The sequence below is a fragment of the Prosopis cineraria genome, unplaced genomic scaffold (genome assembly GCF_029017545.1).
Source record: "Prosopis cineraria cultivar Desert tree isolate PC_DT_omini unplaced genomic scaffold, ASM2901754v1 PC2, whole genome shotgun sequence".
Lineage (NCBI taxonomy): Eukaryota > Viridiplantae > Streptophyta > Magnoliopsida > Fabales > Fabaceae > Prosopis > Prosopis cineraria.
This window is the reverse complement of record NW_026555333.1, coordinates 35,778,134-35,801,803: the sequence shown is the minus strand read 5'-3', so window position 1 is coordinate 35,801,803 and position 23,670 is coordinate 35,778,134. Positions and strand designations below refer to the sequence as shown.

General features: G+C 33.1%; 1 long non-coding RNA gene across 1 annotated transcript; it reads right to left on the bottom strand.

Annotated features, from left to right (window-relative positions):
- Positions 1 to 12,234: 12,234 nt before the first annotated feature.
- LOC129302197 (uncharacterized) lies at positions 12,235 to 22,580 on the bottom strand. Its single transcript, XR_008591203.1, has 4 exons — positions 22,488 to 22,580; positions 20,287 to 20,357; positions 17,265 to 17,336; positions 12,235 to 12,652 (listed from the first exon to the last, which is right to left on the bottom strand). It is a non-coding gene; the product is annotated as an uncharacterized LOC129302197 (long non-coding RNA).
- Positions 22,581 to 23,670: the final 1,090 nt, after the last annotated feature.

Genomic DNA, 23,670 nt, shown 5'->3' with positions numbered 1-23,670 from the left:
ACTAATCTTTCATACTCTATTTTACTATAAAAAAGTACAATATTCTATAGCACTAAGATACTATGATCTCTTAGACTAGGCACACATGAGGCTTGCCCCCATAGTATTAGAACCATCTTCTTAGACGACGGTAGCTAGATATTATAAATGAAAAGTGAGTAAGGAGAATTCAAGAAATGATGAGTGATAACCTAAAAAGCTCCATTTTCCTTGAACCTATTAATCTTACTTCAACCTTTTCCTTTGATCATCTATTATCTTCTGTGAAAAGAGTACTCTTTGAGAAAAAAGAAAATCTTATTGAGTAATCCATTGTTCTAGAAAATGCTCATGTCTCAGCCATTAAACTTCCTTTTTTTCAATCCTTATAAACTTTATCACAGAACAAATGCTTTTACTTGTGGAATCAGATCTCTAATCCATACCCACCATCTGAAAGAAATCATCCAAAGCTCTAATCTTGGTCAGTGTGGTATACAAGCAACTATCGTTAAACAGTACATCACCCTTGAAATTACATAGCCCTTGATTGATGGTGGATTGCTTAGGGTTATATCTACCTTCATCTATAAGTTATCTGTCTTATTCTTACCTTTCATAGAAGAATATGTATGGCAACCACTGCTAGGGTGGATTTACTAAACTCCACTTTCAAGTCATATGGTAATGTTTTAATCAGTGCCATGTTGACTACTCTCAGCAATAGGAACATGGTTCTTACCATAGCTCCTAATTTCAACATCAAACTTACAAATCCAACTCTTTCTAAGAGACTAAAAGTTTAGATCCAGGTTCACAGAACTAACCAACAATCAGATGCTATTATGGCCACTTTGCATCACCATATGATTTTCAAACTGCAGAACCACTCTTTAAACCTCAATTTTCCTAATGCAAAAGGAGATGCCATGTATATGGTTTCTTATAATCCCAGCAACTCATCAATCATCCAGATCCTAAGATATCTACCTAACGAAGAACTTGTAGAAATGATGTCTTTATCAATCAATAATTATGAGAGACAATTCCTTAGTGTTCAAAGAGACGTACACACAACAGAACCCCCTGAACTCTATAGACTTCAAGATAGTATTGTTAAGTTTGTCTTTAAAAGACTAGGAACTCAAGATCTAAATCTAATCTCTAGAAGAATCTTGTCTGTAACTTTAGCCTTTATTGGACACAAGGATGATCCTCTAATAGAATGGATTACATCAGATGCCAAGCCAATTTATGTTTCTCATATCAATGGTCAAATTATTTGAGATTGTGCCCTAAAAATGTGTGATCTAAGTTGTGATTGTTATCTTTAGAATGATTCTGATGATGATGATGAAGAAGATTACAATTCTAGGAGAAGAAGGACTAGAAAACCTAAGCATCCTAGATCTCCATGCAGACATAAGTGTCCTCCTAAGGATGATGATGATAACCGTAGACCTAAACAATCTGCAGAAAGAAATTAGGTAGGACATCCAAATCCTCCCACAGAGTGAAGTACTCTTTTTGATCTCCTTAAAGAATTTGGCCATAAAGATCTTCTTCCTCTAAAGAAAGCAGAATAAGTAATTCCACCAGTTCCAAAACCTGTGATCCTAATACTCCCTCCTGCATAAGTACAAGCTATGCCTTGTATTGCAATGATAAAGCCTAATGAAGAATAATTTTATCCTTTTAAGCAAAGAATAGATTATAGGATAAGGTTACTAGCAGACCTTTTGTCCCACAGACAAAAGTAACTCATTAAGGCACTCTTAAGCCTATCTCACCTATAGAAGAAGTTCTAAATTAGTGGTCTCAAAATGCTGTCAGCCAAAACAGAGTCCTATATAGGATAGATTCAAAGCTTGATCACCTGATAATAACAACTAGAAACTTGTCTTTACAAGTTAATCAAATTGATGATCAAGTAAAGAATTTGTATCAAAGACTCTGCAAACAAGAACAAAAAATAAATGTAGAACTTCACAGATTTATCAAAGAAAGATATTCTAGAGCTGAATACTTCAAAAAAGAAAAAGAAATTTTGAAAGTAAAAAAGATAATTGCAATTGATAGAAGCAGACTTGGCCCAAGACCAATCTAGGACTATTTATGAATCCTATCCTACCTTGTCCACATGATTCCCTACTTACACCTTTATAAATCCGACCTATCCAACTGAGACTAATTACAATAAAGTATTCAGGATGAATTACCCTATTCTAAAAAAAGCTTAAAAAAGAAAACCCACTCCCAAACCAAAATCACCAGTAACTTACTCAGAAAAACCACTTTTCCATTAAAGCCCTTCTTATAAAAAATTAAGAATACCAAGCCTCTCCATCTTTTACCAAAATACTAGAAAAACCTTTACCATTAAAATACCCCCACCATCACCACCAAAGCCTAAACCACCATCAACAGTTGATAAACTTAAATGGATTGAAGATCCCTCAATCTCCTCAAGAATAATAGCTTTTATTAGAAAAGCTATATATGATTAGGTTTATTCGGACCAAGAAAGCACATACTCAACCATATCCTTTGAGACTTCTATAGAGTATACATACTCTGATAAAGAACAACATTTGGTTGACTTGTCAAAGATTATGATGGTCCAGCCTCAACCTCCTCTTTAAAGGCCCTCTTTACAAACATAAGCTCAACATGAAGCTCATATAAAGATAGTTGTAGAAGATCTACCTAATAATGAGTCAAGAATTATGGAAGAAATACTTGTTAAACCTACAACTTATGCCTCTAGTTCTAGGCATACTTTTGGTCGTTGGTTTACTTTTGATGATTTATCACCACACAAATGGAGAGCAAGACTCCAAGAATTTGATGCTTAGGTTGACTTGCAGGTAACTAGACCAAATGTAATAATGAGAGGGGTATTCTCAGAATTTCTCTCAAGAATGAATGGAAACTTGAGAGAATAATTCCAGAGCTTGAGTGAATATAATAAGATTTGAGCATCCTAGGTTGATGCTTCTACATTCCTTAGCATAATTCACACAAAGTTCCTTAGTGATTTCAATCTTATTAACAGATGATGTAGAAGTTCACTTGACCAAAAGGAAATACATAAACACTTTCAACAAATGTCTGAGAAATGAGTATTTTGTTACTGCTGATAGAAAGTTGTTTAAAATAGATATTCTTATCGGAATAAAAATTAGTATAATATTTTTTCTTGGATGTATTATCTGGACAACAATTCTTGGAAGCAACCTTCCAGCAAAGGATGTCCTTCTAGGGTTTGATGTCTACTGTCAAAGCAACAACCTATAAATACTTCCTAAAGGAATACGATTCTTGAATTTTGCTGTGAAAGTCATGATCAATTTCAACATCTCTACTCTATAGAAAAATAGGGAATTTTCATTAAACTTCCCTTAAAAAAGAATGAGGATGTTAATTCTACCAAAGCATCCCATCCTGAGATGAATCTAAAAGATCTTGTATTAGCTTGAGAAGAATGTTTAGCCTTACCTAAATAAGGTCTCATTGAACTAACGAAATCATATTGGGCATGTCAAGCCTTCTATATTGAGAAAATATTTGAAAAATAAGGAGGAAAAAAGAGGTTGGTGATTGACTACAAGCCTCTCAATGCTTTTCTTCAAGATGATAAGTTCCCTTTGCCTAAAACTAACACTCTATTGGTTTATCCTAAGCAGGCTAAAATATTCTATAAGTTTGATCCTAAACCAAGATTTTGGCAATTAGGATAGATCCTGCAGATAGATATAAAATGGCCTTCTGCATTTCAAATACTCAATATCAATGGACAATAATGGCCTCTAGGCTTAAAACTGTCTCATTACTATTTCAAAAAGGCCATGATTTGAATCTTTCAGGCCATCATTAACAATGCTCTAGTGTCTATTGATGATATCCTCTTGTTTCAAAATTTGAACAAGAGCACAAAGATTTGCTGACCAGATTTTACAAAATAATTCAATAGTATGGGATTATGCTTTTAGCTTGAAAAGGATATATTATTGTAGTCCAAATAGAATTTTTAGGAATGCTCATACAAGATAGGTGGTACCAGCCTAGTCCACATATTGCAGAAGAATTATTAAACTTTCCTGATAAAGACTTATCCAAAACTCAAATTCAATATTTTTTGGCTATAGTTAATTATATCAGAAATTTTATCCCTTAAATATGTCATTATACCAGCTAGTTGTCCATACTTTTAAGGAAAAATCCACCACTTAGGGTCCTAGTTAGACAAAAGTTGTCCAACACTTAAAAGTAAATTTATCAACATCCTCCTCCATTAAGGATTCTTGATAAAGGATAGCATATTTTACAGACTTATGTACGTAATGATTATTGGGGAGCATTACTTATTGAAGAAGTAGATGGGAAAAGACATTATTATGGTCATGCCAGCAGAGAATTCAAACCTTTTGAAAAGCATTACCACATAGCATATAAGAAAATCTTAGCTGTGAAATGTGGCATTGAAAAATTCAGCTTTCATTTTAGCCCCTATCACTTTATGGTACAAATGGACAACACATCATTCTAAAGATTCTTAATCAAAAATTCTTAATCTAAAGATTCTTCATCTTATCCCTAAATCTCCACTCCTTCAATAGAAAGATTGGTTTGCATGCTATAAATTTATAGTTTGACACATCAAAGGAAAAGACAACACCATTGTAGATTACATTACTAGACCCCAAAAAAAGATCAACATTGTTACTTCCTTCTCTCAAATTTAGCCCCTTTTTATTCTCAACATCATGCCTAGCAACTTGCCTTTTTCTCTTGGTCACAGTCTAACTATTTCCCTTGATATTAAAAAAACTAGCCAAAAGCTTGTTCTACTAGCTTTATCTTCTCATTCAAAAAACCAATATCTAACCTCAACTTGAATATTTTGATATTCAAGCCCTTTATCTTGCTATTTCTTTCATTATAGGTCATATTTTAGATGAACTCATGTAGTATATATGGTCTTCATCCTCTCTCTATATTTATGTCATAGCCCTTCCTCCACTAGAGATGTTCCATTACTTACATGATTTAGCTCATAAAGGCTCAAACCTTTGGTTACTTCTTAAATGGTTTACACCTATTTCTAGATGACATAAGAAGCTCTCTCAAGTAGTTGAAAAGGAATTGTTATGGAAAGTCCTACTACAAGAACATCGGGCTTACTCCTTCTTTGTCATTCATCATCCTTATCACCTTATCAGTAAAGGATAGCTTTACTAGCCAACTAAACATGCTTATGAATGACTGCTACTAACTAGATAACACATAAAAATCCACTTTAATTGAAATGAATAATTATCCTATTCCATATCCTAATCTTAAGTGCACATCTCTCAATCCGATCTTATCAGCACATCCTTCTAAGTGACCCATCTCTAGCTATCCAATATAAATTTCTTGAATTTCTCATAAGCCTTATTGTACAAACATGATACTCCACTTAGATAGAATTCTGTAATGGAGCATCGACATCCATACCTCTACCATTTTCACTAAATAGTTAGGACCTATTTCAAATAGAGACCCAGACTTATTAGCTATTCCCAAAGCTAAAAGACACATCGACACAAGGACCTACTCAAGATATTGATCAAGACTTTAATGAACAGCTAGAACAACTCATGCATGATAGCCCTGCAGCTAGAAGACGTTGAAAGGAAGAAAAAGTGGGCTCAACCTGTCACATAATTAGGAATGCATCCACAAAAGCTTGGACTAATCACAAAAGGAATCAATTTTTAGTCTTTTCCTCTTTTAAGTGTTCGTCTTGTAGTTATTTTGTCAAAAGCCACTTTTGACTTTTTGACAAAGTAGTTGCCTTTAGTCATTTTCATCTTAACATTATGTCATGTAATGTCTAAAGTAGGTATGTTGCCTATTTTCTTGTAATTATGAAAGCCTTGTCTTGATCCTCCTCATCTTGTCTATATAAGGAAGCTTTAGCTATGTAGAAAGGCAGATTCATTTTGACAAAATAAAGATCCGATGTGTTTTTCTAATTATGTCTCTCTAGACTCTTTCTCTCTCCTGACTCTTTCTCTCTCCTAAAAGCTTGATTCTTTAATGTCTTGTTTTTGTCATTCCCAAGATTCAAGTATGCTCTGCACTTGCTTCTTTGAGGAACCTATGCATTAGAAAGAATCTAAACAATGATCCATATGCGTAAGCCCATGTCATTATACTTAGAGATCTATGGGTTGAGGTGCTAAGGGGTTGAGGATCCTAAAGTAGCCTAAGTTTTCCCAGAAGAGGCATTAAAAGGCTTTGCCTAGATCAATATACTATAGTATAAATTTGATAAGTAATCAATTCACCCCTTCTTTTGATTGTGTTGTCATTTGTAATATCCTAGATTTTGAGAGGAGAAAATAAAACATTATTCATTTATATATACTTCCTTGTAAAGCTAAGTTAAAATTAGTTTTCATTTGTTTAGTCATTCCTTATATAGTACATGTTACTCTAGCCTTTAGCCAAACAAAAAAACATGTTACTCCAGCAGTATATTTTTATTCTTCAAATCTCAGCCACACTAACTGTCCCCTCCAATTACTCTCAATTTCTAACTTTTATTACTGTACTCTTCCTAATATAACCAAAAGTTCTTGCATACCTCATGCTATACTAATTATAACTATTATCATCACAATTACTTACTGTTGTTATAACTAATGCTACCTTTTTCATTGGCACAAACATTTCTTATAACATGTCACCTTCTTATGAAATGTCCATTATTCATTACTTATCCCTTGATTGTTTTCCTAACCATATCCTATTATGACATAATTTGCTTCTAATTCATTAAAATTTCAACCATCATTATGTCTCTTTTGATGGTATTCCCATAAATATTATAGTCATCATATAATCTTCATGTTCTTTTCATAGTTGTAATTAAATTTTGAACATGACCCATATACCATTGGTAAAAACTAAGAGACCAAACTGTAAGGTCTCTCTTACTAAACCATGTTTAACTTTAAATCATAGCAATCTAGGGTTTAATCCTCAAAGGATTACTAAATTGTAAAGTTTTATAAGGTGAATTTCTCAAATTCTTTCAAAGGAATCCCAATTTCAACAATTCAAATCTCAAACATTATTTAATAAGTCCATATTAGAGTTTTGAAAGTAAAGCAGAAGCTTGAAAATCAATTGGGACCTAAAATAATGAGTTTTAAAACTCAAAAATAAATTTTGTGTAGAAAATGACACATGTGCCTTGGATTATGGCATATGCACCATGGCTCATCTTCTTTGTGCTATGTGACGCGGTACATTGTGTGAATTTGATAGCATCGGTGCTGTTATTTGACAGCACAAGGAGCGAACTTTCGACGCATCCCAAATCTCTATTCCACATCCGATTAGGGTGGTTTTAGTATCTACATGAAGCTTTTTCTAACTCTAGCTAATGGCATCGATTTCCTACTCAAACTCATTTTCTATAAAAAGTTGGACACCAAAACTCATTTTGACCACTTTTTCACAAAATTTCACAAATGGGTATCATAACTCATCTACTCGTGCCAATAGCTCACACCAACCATCCGATCACTCTCAATTGAACTCTCGCGAACCTATGCAATACACCACACACAATCAAAAACACTTATATCATAAACTCACTACTTAATCCTATTTTTCACAAAACACAATGGGGAATGAAATGTTGCACAAAATCATTAGTTTTATCCCAAATCTTTTAAAATACATATGTTTCTACTTGCACAAGTATTTTGGCCCTATCCACGGGTTTACAACCAAAACTCACTAACTCAGGGCATAAAATGCACTAATTATACACAAATTCATGCAAGTAGTGCATAAATCATGTCAAATGATCCTAATTGAAAATTACATCAATAAATACACATGAAAGTAACAAAAAAAAAGGCATAAAGAGGATTATTCACAATCTTAGGCCTCTACGTGTTTTTCCCAATTCGAATCTGATAAGCTAGGTCCTAAAAAATATTGAGAATTAAGGGGCGAGTACAACCACTCAGTAATCAAGTTTTACCTAACCCATACAGTTTCATATTAATTATAAATAGATGCAATTAGGTAAAAACACATATATCATATATAACACTCGGCCACGGTTCACAAAACTAACAACCATATGATCAAGCTTACTACAAAACACTTTATCATGATATTTCACAAAACATAACACGGGGTCATAAAAATAATAACCATACACTTTCAACACATGCTGGACCATAAAACTAACAACCATATGGTCATACTTATATGCATGATCATATGCCAACCTTATATCTTTCTGTTACCTTCAATATGAAATCGATGGCTATCACGTGGCTACATCCTTCATGGACTAACCCAGCCTTTCACTTGTGAGGAGCTACTAGGCCAGGGTGAACTCACTCACTTATGTAATCTGATTTCCCCCAGTACTAACAACCATGATGTCGTACCCCTAATCTAGCCTCCTCATGAACCGATGAAGACTAATTAGGTTTGAGTTTCTCATATAACAAGTGGGACAGACCTTAATTAACCATGGGACAAGGGCTACCTCTCAATTTTAATGGTTGGTGCCAAGGCTAGTTCCTGATTCTAATAGTCACTACCAATACCAGATGGATTTAAATTAATCTACTCCTCTCTCTAGGTGAACTCCCGCCAATGATCATCCTATACACATGTCTCACATAATATACATTTTAATAATTAATTCATAATACAAACTCATATAAACTCAAATACTTCACAAACTCAACCCATAATACATCATAATTCTTCACTCATAGTAACAAATCATAATCAATTTTGTAAAATATAAAGGGAGGTATAATCAAGGTTATCTTTCCAAAATCATTTCGCAAGTCAAATACATTGCCAATATGTATCATTAATTTAAATCATAAATCATATTTCACAAACACAATTAACATTCAATTATAAAGATCAAGTTTTTCACAGTTATCTCAAACCTTTGAAAGATCAAAGGTTTACCCCTTACTATACTAACTTTCCAAGCTTCTCCCAAGCTTAAATGGTGCCAAAAATGAACCTCACTACATCCATACCATAAGAATATCATCATTGTCTAAATCTTGAAAATTTCTCAATACAAAAACTCCACACTCTATTTTATCAACCCATAGTCACTATCCATTCATATCCAATGGGCTCATTAAATTTCATTGATGCATATTATCACTAATAACACCTCAAATCATCATTAATACACATAAACCTCTCCTAACTATGATATGTATATCAATTTTTGGATATTAAATGCTCTCATGGACTAATCACTTCCAAAATAATCCCTTAAACAACTCCCATTATATTCATTCTAACTAATGGAATTAGACCCATAATCCTATGGACCGAAAATCCATCCTCTAACTCAAACCTTACCATAACTCATCATAAATAAGGGATAGAAAGGAAGAAAAAGGTATGATAAACTTACCTTATGTGTTTGGGAGTTTCAATCTAGCCTCAATGTGATCCCATAACATGCCTTAGTAAAGCTAAGTCGAGCTCTTTATTTTCCTCTCCTCTTCTTCTTCTATTTTCGTACACAAAATGAATCTAATTTTTAGCTGTGTGCTGTGGTGCACGTTGCCCTATGCTATGACACATGGCACAGAGGAGCTTGTTGCATTCAAATCGGTCTCTATGCACCACGACAGATTGACCATGCGTCAAGCCATATGGCATAGAGGATAATTCTTCATTTTTCTTCCACTTTCCTTGCCTGAGTGGCCCGTCATCGATCCAAAACCACTTCTAGGTTTGAAATCACCACATATACACTAAGTCAAGTCCCTTCAGCTACACACCTCATTAATTCACTAATTACCCTCATTAGGCAAATAAACTAGGATTAAATTTTTTTTGGATGTTACACTATTAACCTCAAAACAATTATAATATTTGAAGGTAACTATTAAGATACACCTACAAATCATAATTTAGAACTTTGGTTTTGTGTATATTCACCATCTTCTTAAGGATGCAAGTTATCCTTAAAAGTCTAGTCCAATAAGAAATTATCTAAATTCTACGATCAAAATTGTAACATTCTAAATTTCAATCCAAGAAAAATAGTTTCTAATTAGGGGTAGATTAGTAATTAATGGATTGATCATGTTTTGAATAAGGGATTTTTATTATTATGTGGTGCTGATTGGTTAGTATGGTTACATGATTGGATGGTAGAACTGTGAATCAAAACATAATAGCAGTAAGAATTATCTCACTGTGCTACTCGTTGCGGCATGTGTTTCATGCACCATGACACATAGCATATAATTGACTTAAAGCAACATGCATCAACTCGTGAAAGATATGAAATCATGCATAAGCAGGAGAAAAGAGATTGTCTCTATTAAGGCATCAATTATATAGAGTTTGGGAGTTTACTTCGGCCAATGAATTGTCAAGTAAGTTTCGTATCGCCCTGTGCTATGTTTCTACCCTAATTTCTTTAAGTTTGATTGGTAGAAAAGTTAAATCAATAAGTTTTAAGGATTTAAAATCTAAGGAAAGGTTTAAAAAGGACTTTCGAGTATGACACTAAGGTTTTACGACTGATCTAAAGTTTAATGGTTTAACCTTAAGGACATGGGCATAATTAACCTAACTTATTAGGTTGAAAATGGGAAAAATTGATAAACAAATAGGAAAGGGGAATGTCTTGGTCATTTAGATAACTTAAAGGACAAATGACTATAGAGAATGGATTATGTGCATTTGAAAGGTGTTAGTTAAATGGTTTCATGTGCTAAGGAATTTGGCCTACCCAAATTAATACTTGTGTTGAGTGTTAGAAAATGAATAAGGAATGTTCCTTATGTAGATTGAGCATTTGAGAAGTTACTCGTCGAAATTTGCACTTTTGAGAGTTACTGTGAGAATGGTAACCCTTAGTAGTAAGGGTAAAGGTAACTGGAGTAACTTTTTTATCTATTACTTTGTACAATTATTTACAAGTATTTTATATTAAATGTATGCATTGTGTTTTACGAATTGATAGAGTAGTAGTATTATGAGAGAAATATGCATGTGGGTATATGAGTGATGTTTGAAATGTATGTAAAGAGACATATGCATTTGTATCTGCAACCCTAAACTAGGGAAGGGGTCGCAGCCCTACTCTAACTAAGGCTAGGAAGTCCTAAAGGTCTTGAGCCTACTTGCTCCTCCAGGAAGGACTTAGAAGAAATATTCACAAGTGTACCCTAGACTAGTAAGGGGTTGTGATCCTATTTTGTGTAAGGCTAGGAAGTCCTAACTGTCCAAGTGTCTCTACTAGTAAAGACTCAAGAGACCACCCATACTGATGATACCTAGACTAAGATAGTGGTCGGGTGGATCTTATAAGGCTGGAAGTCTTGATTCAAGCATTGAGCTTACTTTGCTAGTGAGAATCGAGAGTATATGAACATAATGGATGGGTGTGTGTATGATTTTTGTGTATATACTACCTATACTATTTTATTGAAATTAATGCTACTTTATCTCTTGTTTGTAATTTTACTTACTAATAGGTAATTCAGGTTTAACCAAGTTATTGGAATGTATATCTCACTTTGTTACCTTTGTATATAGGTGAAGAGAGTGCAAGAAGGTCGGGAAAGAAAGCGAGGAAAGAGTAGCCTCTATAATATCCTCCTCCTCTTAATCCCATAATTAAAGCCAAATCCTAAAAAATTAGAGGATGGGATTATAGTAATTATTAAAATATAGAGTTTTCAATAGTTAGTAAAATGGGGACCCCAAGTTTATGAAACTAAAATCATTTTCAAGTCTTGCAATTAGACAAATCAAAGTTCACAAATTCGCGAAAGCATGTGACCATTACATAATTGAGCATAATTGTTTAAGAATTTAAAACAAGGAAAATTTTAAAAAAAATTTAAGGTGTACGCCGCAGCATGTTCGCCTCTGTGACACATGTTACGACTCATAGCACATGTAAATGCATGAATTTTGACAGTGAATACTGCTATCAATTTGACAGTATTAGGGCCAACTTCTGATGCACCCTAAATCTCCATTTGTCATCCAAATGACATGAATTAGGCGTCTACAAAAAGCTCTTTTCGAGCTCTAACTACTGGCATTAGTCTCAAACTCAATTTTTTTTAAAATAAAAATTCTCCTTTTTGAAACTTATGCTTTTATAACAATTTTCACAATTTCTAGTGTCTAAATCAAATACCAAAGGCTAATAACCACCAACACCAATTTAATCACATACAAATCATTAAGATTGACTCATGCAATATACCATAACATAAGAAATACTTCTAACTCAGGTTTTTACCACTCAACTCCTTGAATTTAAAAAAAATGAAAAGGGAGAGTTTACCACAATTTTCATTGAGTTCTCCCAAGTCATTTCATAATATGGTCAACTCTTACTTGCATTAGTATTTTGGCCCTATTATAACAACATATAATCATTAACTCACCCTATAAGACCCAAAATACACTTACAATTTATAATACACATAATGCAAGTAAAGAACAAATTAGAATTGCTAATTAGCAATTGAAATTGTCATACACATAAGTTTACTCAAAATAAGGAGGCCTACTATAAAAGGATTGTGGTCTTAAGCCTCTGGGTGTTTTTCTCTATCCACACCTCTTGAGCTATTCCCTGTAATATTAAAGATAATGGGGTGAGTACAACTATTCAATAACCAAGGTTCGACTAACCCATACTGATGCATGCTAATTAGTTTAAATGAAAGTAGCAATCCATGTTAATACTTTAATCCATGTAAAACATTTGAAAATAATACTCAATCTCATGTAATAGCATTTACTTGAGAAACAATGCTTTTTAGCACTTTTCATAGAAATAGAGCTAGTCACACAAATTATTGATGAATATATTGGAAGAAATTAAGACTAACTCATGATATCATCACTAAAGACACCATATAGATAACAAGTGTCCTTACTTACTATATGCATGATCACACCTCCCTTATAACCTCCTTATTCCTCTGACATGAAACCATGGGCTATATAACTTAATAGGATAGTCTATATTCCTTAACTTCCCTAGCCTAAAATACTTGTGAGGGAATTACCCAGTCGAGGCGCATCCGACTCACTTATGGAACATGGTTCCCCTATTTCTCACACTATAGGGTATCATACTCCCTAGACTAGCCTCTTCATTGAACCAATGGATAGCTAGCTAGATTTGAGTCCTTCATAAAACCAATAAGATAGTCCCTCATTAAACAAGTGGGACAATATGAATATAATTAATCTAGGCAAACTATCGTATGGATGAGGCCTTACTATGTGGATTTTATCATATAACTTCATATTAACCTTTTTCATTGAACTTCTTAAACACGTTTTCATAGAACTTTAAGTCACAATTATTGTACATCACACTTTTAAAAATCATTGAACCCCACTATTTTTAAACATCATTGGACTTCTCATTAATAAAATTCATGTTACTTCTCAAATCACAAAGTAATTGAACTGCCAATAAACATAATATGAAAATCCACTGATAGTGACCTCAAAGAAATTTTACATCATAAGGCATAAAACTCACAAATTGGATCTAGTGGATTTTTTAACAAATCAAGCCATACTTGTATTTCATTTTAATTTACACATTTCAATGATCAATCATAAATCCATAAACTAATAGACATGCAAAAGCATAAGATAGAATTCTCCCGATTACCTCAAACCTTTGAGAGGTCAAAGGTTTCACCCCTCAATTACTCACTCTTAAGGCTTTCAAGAAGCTTGAATGGTGCTAATGGTAAATACTCTCTACAAGCATTTACCATACAAAATATCAATATCCATTTTACACTATTTGCCACTAATACTTTATCATTTCTTAATGCTTAAGATTTATTTCTTGACTTATTGTAAAAGTACCCATAAGAGACTTCTTAGCTTCCTTTAAGTCTCATTAATAACATTGAGCTCTTAAAAACCATTAATGAAATCACATTGTTCCCAACCACCTAATTTATTGGAATTTCAGACATTTAATGTCTTCCAACCACCAATCATTATAAAACCATTAATACTAAGTTTATTTAGCTCAATTTACTCCCACTAACTCTATTTAAGTTAATGGGTAAACTTATGGCTTCAATGGACCAAAAATCACCATTAACAATCAAACTTTAACCTTTACCATCAAGAACATGGAAGAAAAGAGGAAAATTTAAGTAAGGAAGCTTACATAACATTGCTATTTCATTCTCTTCATTTTTTTCTTCCTCTTCTCTGTATATTTCACGCAAATATGAAGCGGATATATCAAAATTTTAGCCGTGCACCACAACGCATGTTGTCCACTGCCATGGTGCATGGCATAGTAAAGCCTGTTAGATTTAAAAAACTGTCTTTGTGTGCCATGGCGAAACTAACCATGCACCGTGGCATATGGCACAGAGAGCATTACTTTTCTTTTTCTTCCTATTTCCTTGCTCGGGTGACCTGCCATTGATCCAAACCCACTTCTAGGACTAAGTTCATAATAATTACATCAAGTTAACCCCCTCTGGCCACACACTTCACTAATACATTTATTTGATCTATTTGAATCTAATAAATCTTGATTTAAAATTGAGAGAATGTAACTTCCATTGATAGTAGTATGACTACCTTTGTTATAAGGAATGTATAATTATATTGTTAAAAGTTGAGTTACCAACTTTTAAATGTGTATGTATGTAAATGTGTATATATGTTTATATTGCTTGAGAACTTGCTTGTGTACCTTGTATTGCATCTCATTAAGTGTATTACAGTAGTGAATACATGGATAGGCCTAAATGCTATCCAAGCAAGTTTATATTATGTAACATAACTTGTTCCTTTAATTATATATGACTTGTCTTAATGAAATATGTGTGGATCTTAACCAAATGGTGAGGCCTGGCCCCATTTGTATGAGTCATATGTGTAAGTCAAAGGTGTGAAAGTGAAACAAGTATTGATGTCTGTACACATACATGTTTTTACCTTATATAAGACCACAAGTGTATAATATATGGCATTTGGAGGTCAAAATGAGTATTTGATATGATATAAGTGATTTATTATGTTAATTAAGTGTAAGTGATCCTTTTGGATTTAGTTTAAGGCTTAAAATGGAGGCAAGATGTGATAATTGAACACTTAGGATGCCAAATTTTAAAATAAAAGTGACTTTTTACACCTAGGTGTTCAATTTTAGATCATACCATTAGATCATGTCCAAACTTACGTCATTAGATAGATTAATGAATCACTCTAATCAGATGTCAAGCATGAAAATGGCACGCGGTGAAAATTCATATCAAAAAGCTATTGTGATAGTAATTAATGCTTGTGGTCAATTTTATAAATTAACTAATGTGCTAATTTGAGTAGGTTGACGTACTATGTGAGTGATTTAAAGTAGTGAGAGTAAATTGTGAGAAAGAATACCATGAAGGGTTAGGTAACCAAATAATTTACTTTATTTGATTAGTTCATTTAATTGTTTGTGAGTATTCATATAATAATACATATATGTGTTTTGAAGTTATTGCATATTGTGCATGGAAATGATTTTAAGAATTTAAATTATAAAAATATATGTATATATGTATATACGAGAAACATAGGCATGATCATATTAGGGGTGGGAGTTCACCCATAGGGAGGAGTAGTGAAAAAAGCATATGGCATATATTCTCCTAAGTGATATTGGGCATGGTATGGGAGAATTCCTCTCCTGAGTGCTTATTTAGTTACAGTGTTAGAAATTCTCTCCTGAGTGCCCATATGAGGATGATGTTGGAGATTTATGCTTTTGAGCATTTGTGTGATGCAGTGTTAGAGTAACAACACCCTAATCATGCATTTGTGTGATGCAGTGTTAGAGTAACAACACCCTAATCATGTATGATAAGGGGAATTGTAACATCCTGAATTTCAATCCTAGGAACTAGTGGCTAATCATGGGTAAATTAATAATTAGTGGATTAATTATGATTTGGGTGTTGAGTTAATAATTTGTATTGATTGGATATTATATTGATAGGATTGAAGGGTAGAACGACGATTTGAGGCTTAACACGAGAGCATAAGTGAAAGTTTTCTCACTATGCCACGCGCCGTAGCAAAAGCTGCATGTGCCGCAGTACATGGTGCAGAATTTTTACTTAAAGGTTTAGTTAGATTGTGAAATTAGCAAAAGAGAAAGAGGGGGAGATATGTGTGAGTGGTGAGGAAGCTTTGGATTTACTAGGGTAAGCCATATCTGGAGGTTTAGAGCCTGCTTTGATTAGTAACTTGTCGGGTAAGTAATGCGTAGCTCTATAGTTCGATTCTACCCCTTTTCATTGAATTTCATCAGTTGAAAAATCAAATCATGGTTCCTAAGGTGTTATATAATCTAAAAGAAAAGATTAAAATGGGATATTAAATATAGAACTAAAGTTTTATGACTAGTATGGAGTTGAATGGTTGAGCTTTAAGAGTTTAAGCTCAAAATGGCCTAAAAATTTAGCTTGAAATTGAGAAATTGGATAAATGAAAGTGTTAGGCTAATGGCTATAAATAATAAATAAGTGGATTCAAATAGGTTCAATTAAACTGTTATACGTGTTAAGGGATTTGGTTTAGCCGAATTAATATTTGTGAGAAGTGTTGAGAATTGACTAAAGGGCATTGTGTTATATAGATTGATCTGTGAAGTTACTCGTGAGAGTCTGCACCCGTTGGAGCTTAATATGGTTGGTAACCCTTAGTAGCAAGGGTTAAAAGTAACTGAAGTAACCATTTTACCTATTTGTTTGTGAAATTATTTACAAGTATTTTGATATAACATCATGCATTATACTATAAACTGATAGAGCAGTAACATTGTGAAAGTATATATGCATGCAGGTGTGTGAGTATCGATTGAAATGAATTTGAAGTGGCATATGTATTGACATGCATCACATCTGCTAGATATACCCTAAATTATGGTAGGGGGATGCAGCCCTACTGTGAGGAGGTCTAAGAAGTCTTGATGATTTAGAACGTAGAGCTTGACTCTACTAAGACGGACCTAGGAGAAGAATCCCATCCAGGGCGTAGACCTTGACTCCGTCATGACGGACCTAGGATATTAAATGATCCACGAGGTTACTTTAGACTAGGGTAGGGGGTCTATAAGGCCAGTAAGTCTTGATGATCTAAAGTGTAGATCTTGACTTCACCATGATGGACCTAGGTGACCACCCATACGCAAAGAGGATTACCTAGTTTGAGCAGTGGTATGGTGAGCCATGTTCCTTGTGACTGGAAGTCCTAGTCTGAGCATAGAGATTACTCTGCCAGGGAGAACCAGGAATACATTGCATAAGTATAACAAGATTAATGAGAGTGAATTCTTGTATATGCATATACTATTATTTTATTGATACACATGCTATTTTATCGCTTGTTTACCTTTGAGTTATTAGGACATATGTGCCACTCCATTACATTGAACACAGGTGAAGAGAGCACTAGAAGGCCAAGAAAGAAGGCAAAGAAAGAGTAGCCTCGATTGGTAGTGGTATGACTACCATTGAGTTGTATGAATGTATAATGTGTTGTTAAAGTTTAAGTTATCAATTAGGATGCATAAGTGATTTTATGTTGATTGTGATGTAAAACTTGCTTGTATATATATATGGTGTTGCATTATGCTGAGGGTGCCCTAATAGAGGGTACGTGGCTAGGCCAAAATGCAAAACAAACAAGTGTATGTTATTGTGTAACTTGTTCCACTTGTGTATATATGTGTTGATTGTGAATTGAATGTGATTTGTGTTGTTATGTGAGAACTTGATACAAATGGTGAGGCGGAGCACCATATGTAAGAGTGTAGGGTTGAGAGTGGAATAAATTTAGTTGTATTTATGAATATGTATTGTATATATATTTTCTTCATATAAGACCACAATTGTGTAATGTGCCATTGAGAGGCCAAAATGGGTTATTGATGTGATATTTGTTATATGTGATGCTAGTCAAATGTATGTGATCTTTTTGGAATTAGTTCAAGGCCCGAAGTGATCTAACAGGATAATGAATGAGAATTAGGCACTTAAGGTACAAGTTTTTGAAAGAAAAAGTGACTTTTTACACCTAAGAGCCCAATTTTAGATTGGACTATCAAATCAAATCCAAACTTATTTCATTAGCTAGTATACGTGGTAAGCTTCATATGGGCGCTTGAATCACTCCAATTGAACATCGATTGTGAAAATTGTGCACGCTAGAAGTTTATCATTTTTGTTGATAAATAACAACAAAAATTTCGAACTATTGTGTCGCGGCACATGGTGTCTCATGCTATGGCGTATGACACAAAGAAGTCAAGCATGTAGCCCTGTGCCATATGCTGCAGCGCATGTAGCCATGGCACACGACCCTTTTTAGGGTTGAGAAATTGTTTTATTTTGCGTCTTTTGAATGTGTTTACACTTCCGTTAGCCCTCTTATTTGAATATATGTTTTAAAAAGTCAAGATCCCACGATTTGAAAACAAATTGTGCTTATATTAGTTAATTGTGTGATGGGAATGATAAAGCCCTAATCGAGACAGGACTTTACAGAAACTGTAGTGGCAAAATGCCCTTGACTAAGTAATTCTACCGCTAAAAGTGTGCTCAGATCAATGTATGAGTGATTGATCTTGTGGAGCCTTCAATTTCAGTTGGGTTGAAAATGGTCTTATGAAAGTGAACATGTGGTTATATAGATCTACATTTATATACACTTTACTTGTTTACAGTTATGTTATTACTGAGATGTTTATCTCACTCTGTGGTTACACATTTTATAGGTGGTGATAGTGAGCAAGGTAAAAGAAAAGATTTGAGACAAGCATAGTAGTAGCTACAGTTGAGGTAGTAAAGCAACATTCTTCTATTCTTGGAAAGGTGTTCATAGTGGAGGAAGAGGTAAGAGCATCTCTAGATTTGATAAGAGGTATGATTTCTATTTTTAAGAATGAGATAAAAGCATTGTTTGATTCTAGTGCAATGCATTCTTTTATGTCTGAGGAATGTGTAGATAGAATACTATTTTACAGCCGTCAGTAATAATTTTTGGAGAGAGTTGAGGATAGCACAGCTAGAAGATAAATATCTTCTTGGGGTTCGAGAAGAGATTAAGTTGAATCAGAATGGAGATTTCAGCTTCAATGATGATAGGTTTATGGTCTATCTAGATAGAATTTGTGTGCCTAGTAATGAGGATATGAGAAAAGTGATTTTGAATGAGGTTTGCTGTAGCAAATATACTATTCACCCAAGAGTTATGAAGATGTATTATGATATAAAGTGTCATTGGTGGTGGCCGAGCATGAAGAGGGAAGTGATAGAGTTTGTGTCTTGGTGTTTGGCATGTCAAAAGGTCCAAATCTTAAGAGACCAGTTAGAGTGTTGCAACCTTTAGAAATCCATGAGTGAAAATGGGACAACATTTCTATGAATTCTCTATCTGGATTGCTAAGAACTCAATTAGGACATGATACTAATTTGTGTAATAGTGGATTGACTCAAGAAGTCAGCTCATTTTTTAGCTATTTAGATCAATGATTCTCTAAAAAAGTTGATAAATGCTTAAATTAGAGAGGTTGTGAGATTGCATAGGGTGTTAAGAGATATAGTTTCTGACCGTGATTTGAGGTTTACATCAAAATTTTGGGGAGTGTTGCAAAGAGTGATAGGCATTGACTTGAAATTTAATATGGCTTACCATCCTTAGATTGACGGCCAAATGAAGCAAGACAGGTGGCAAATCATCTATGACAGATGTGTTTGTCCAAATGCTTCTAGTTCTATTTTGGGACTTTTTAAAATGTTATCTTTTCTAAACTATTTCAATGTATCCTATCTGCTTTTACACTTTGATTTAAAAGGGGTTTTTTGTTAACTTTGATTTCAAAATAAGTTTATTGTTTTGGTTTAAATTGTTTACCATAGTAGTCTTTTTTTTTTTTTTTACTAGTTTAATCTTTGCTATCATGGGAAGGGTAAAAATATTTATTCTTAATAATATATGTTAAACTCTTTTAACCGTGGTAGTCTTTTAAACCTAATTCTTTTCTTTTCTACTATGGTTGGATATTTTTCACTAATGTCAAGTGTTTTCTATCATGATAAGTTTTAGATTTGTTGTCTTTTAATTACCATGACAAAGTATGTAATTGTGGTTAAGGATGTGATAATGTTAGGAGACATTATACAACACATAACATTTGATGTTCGAAAGTAAAAGAATACTTACTTGATGTATCGACCTGATCAAAAAAATGCATCCTCAAGATAAGGTTCAGCTGAACTCTATAAGCTCCACATCTAAGCACATATATACATGCCTCAACATCTCAAGGGATACAGCAACAAATTTCTTTGGCAAAGAAATAAAACTTAATTCATAGTTCATTAGTCCATGAGAAATAGGTGAGGTTGAATATAAAAAAGTCAAACAACTATCATAACAGTCACATGCGTATAAAAATTACTTGATGTATGAAAATTATTTGATAATATCAATAAATCCATAATTTTCATAACAGTATGAAAATTCCAAGCATTTAGCAACTTTTTATGCTTTTGACATTTTGTAGGTAATCTTTTCCCTGATAGTAAAAAGTAATACAATTCACTTTTGGAAAAGTTACTAATTAAAAAATGAGCAAGCGTATTCGATGTATGTTACTGTGCATATTTATAACTGAATTTACTTTCATTATTATTCCACCTTTGATGTAACGCCATTCAAAGCAACCACCAACAAATTCCATCATTATTTGGCCTAACAAATTCCAAAATTAGTTGTCACGAGCATGACTCATTTCTAAGTCTCATTGCCTAAGAGTGACCCAATTTCACAGAACTATGCCAATTCCTAGGCTCTCCAGGTATTCACAATAAAATAATAATAATAACAAGTGGAGTATCATTTGACATTATTTACTCTAAACATAACGATGTGTGCTATAAAAATTTCTAAGTAAGCAAACTAAGTTTGATCAACATATGCAAAAATAATCATTTAATCAACAAACTCAGACTAGCAGAAGCAAGGATTGATCACCAAACAGCCTAAAATAAAAGCAGAATTCAAAGAATTTTGTGCTTCCTTTGGTTTGTTTCTCTACACTCACAAACAAAAGACGAAAACAAAACCATCTAAGCAGCATATTTACAAAAATCTGGACTTGATATAAAACAATTTCAATTCAATAGCAAGAATCCAAAGGAAGTAAAAGAATAGAACCAAGTCAATTGCAGCAAAGTTAATAACAGTATTGAATTTGAAGACCTTAACACAATGAATCCAACAAAATGAAATGATGGACTAAAAACAATTAATTTGGAAGCTTAAGTGATTAGGAATTTGAAGATCAGTTGGGAATTAATAAAAAGGTGTGGCAAATAAACATAGAAATGGGCCTTCAAGTAAAACAGAGAGTATGTAAACGTTCTAAAGCCATGAGAAAAAACAAACCAAAACAAAAACAAAAAAGGAAAAAGGAAAAAAAGAAAAAGAAACAAACAAACAAACAAAAGGACCTAAAGGGGTTATAATAAGGGATTTTCCTCAGAGAAGTAAAGAGTGGAACATGGTTGAAGATAATTAAAAAGAAGCGAACAGAACTGGACAAAAGGAAGTACGAACACTAGTGCAATCCATTGAAGCTAAGTCTTTACTAGGCCAAAAGTTAAGTTTATGAAATTGAGTCATCTATGTGACTTCTGTCTATGTATTCTTCAAGCACTTCAATGACGTCGCTGAACAATCCATTAAGTACCTAAAGTTTAGATCACAGACTAAAAAAATGCGAAGGGAAACCACTTTAGTAAAAAGTAAAAAGAAAATGGCTTAAAATCAAAAGTAATTTCTCATGCCATATTTATATGACACTAGCCACAAATAAAAATTATTTCTCTCTCTGCAACTTCTGCATTTGGTAAAATTAGGCCAGTTTTGGTGTAAATATTTATATGACACATACAGTATCATCGGAACTGAAAACTTCTTCAATCAAGATAAAACAAAGAATAAAAATTAGCTTTCATCATACACCAAAGAATAAAAAATCATTAACTTACGGCGCATAAGAAGATTGATGCGTCTTCAATTTCAAAATCAGAGTTTTCAACTGTCAATTGTGAACGGACTAAAGTCACAATTATAAAGGTCCAACCTCGGCTGAACAAAACTGGAACTAAAGACATAATTTAGAAAAAAGACCAGGAAACAAAATGCAGACATTCAGATCAGCAATGAGATCACCTGCCAACCATAATGCTAAAAGGAAAGAGAATTTTTCATCGACAGACTAGATTATAATGGTAACTTTAGTGCTTTCACAATTGTAAATTTATATTTCAAAAGTTATCTACACAACGACCTTCGGGTGCGAATTGATTAATTTCTCGGAATTAAATTAAGGATTGTGCTTAAGACAGAAGACTGACCTGAGCAATAGATTGATACCTACTTCCGGTTCGGATTTTCTTCCCTCTCCGCTGAAAATGAATATCGCGGGTGAGTACTTTCCCAGAGAATGGGTTTTCCAGGAAAAAAATTGTAAACCGGAGAGGCTATATACAGAGAAAATGTAGCCGTTTGACGAAGTACAAGACCGTTGAGGAGCGATAATTAATTAATAATAAGACTTTATTTCAAATGTTACTTTTTAAAAAATATATATAAAATATTTTTAATATACAAATATTTGAATTTTGTAATTTCAGGAGAAAGGAACGGATAAAGAGATGAAGCAAAATAGGCACAATACATCTCTCAGGCCTCATGCACATATTTCAGGCAACAAATTATCGGAAGCTTTTTTTTTTTTTTTGGACCAAATATCGGAAGCTTAAATTCATGAGGTTTTTTATATTGTTTTTATAAAATATTAAATATTTTTAATTTTTTTAATAGAAAAACTTCATGAAATTTGCAGATTTTTAACTTCAAATGATCCATTTACCATATTTTATATTACATGAATTAACTTTAATTCTAATTGGTTTGTAATATAAAATCTTTGAAAAATTAACATTTTTGTTGCCAAGTGGTTTTGTTGATGAATTTTGCAAAATTATCAACTCTTTTTTTTTCTCTTAGAAATTATCAGCTCTATTTAAATAGCTATTATATAGAGTATTTTGAAATATTTTAACTTTGGAGAAATTTTAAGTAAATTATAGAAACTAAATTATTATGTCTTTCCTGAAACCATTGAGTAGTAAATTATTTAGTTTAATTAACAATTGACACTTATGAACCCAAAAAACATGTTCAATGATTGATAATATATAATATTGTTAATATAAAACAAGATTGTTATTAATTTTTCATGTTTTCTATTATTTGATGATAAATTTTACTTTTTGTTTGATATATGTCGTAGCATACTTATGTTGGTAGATGTTAAAAAATGGACAACTCCGACATCATAATTTCACCTCAACACAGATTAATATTGTTCATCACAGTTCAATATATTTAACACCATGTGTCATCTTATCGCTCTTATACATATATTCAAAAATAGAAGAATTAATATTCTAGTGCAATGAAAGAAAATTATAGGGACCAATACATGCTGTTAGGTTATTATTATGATTATTATATTTCATTACATGTGAGTTC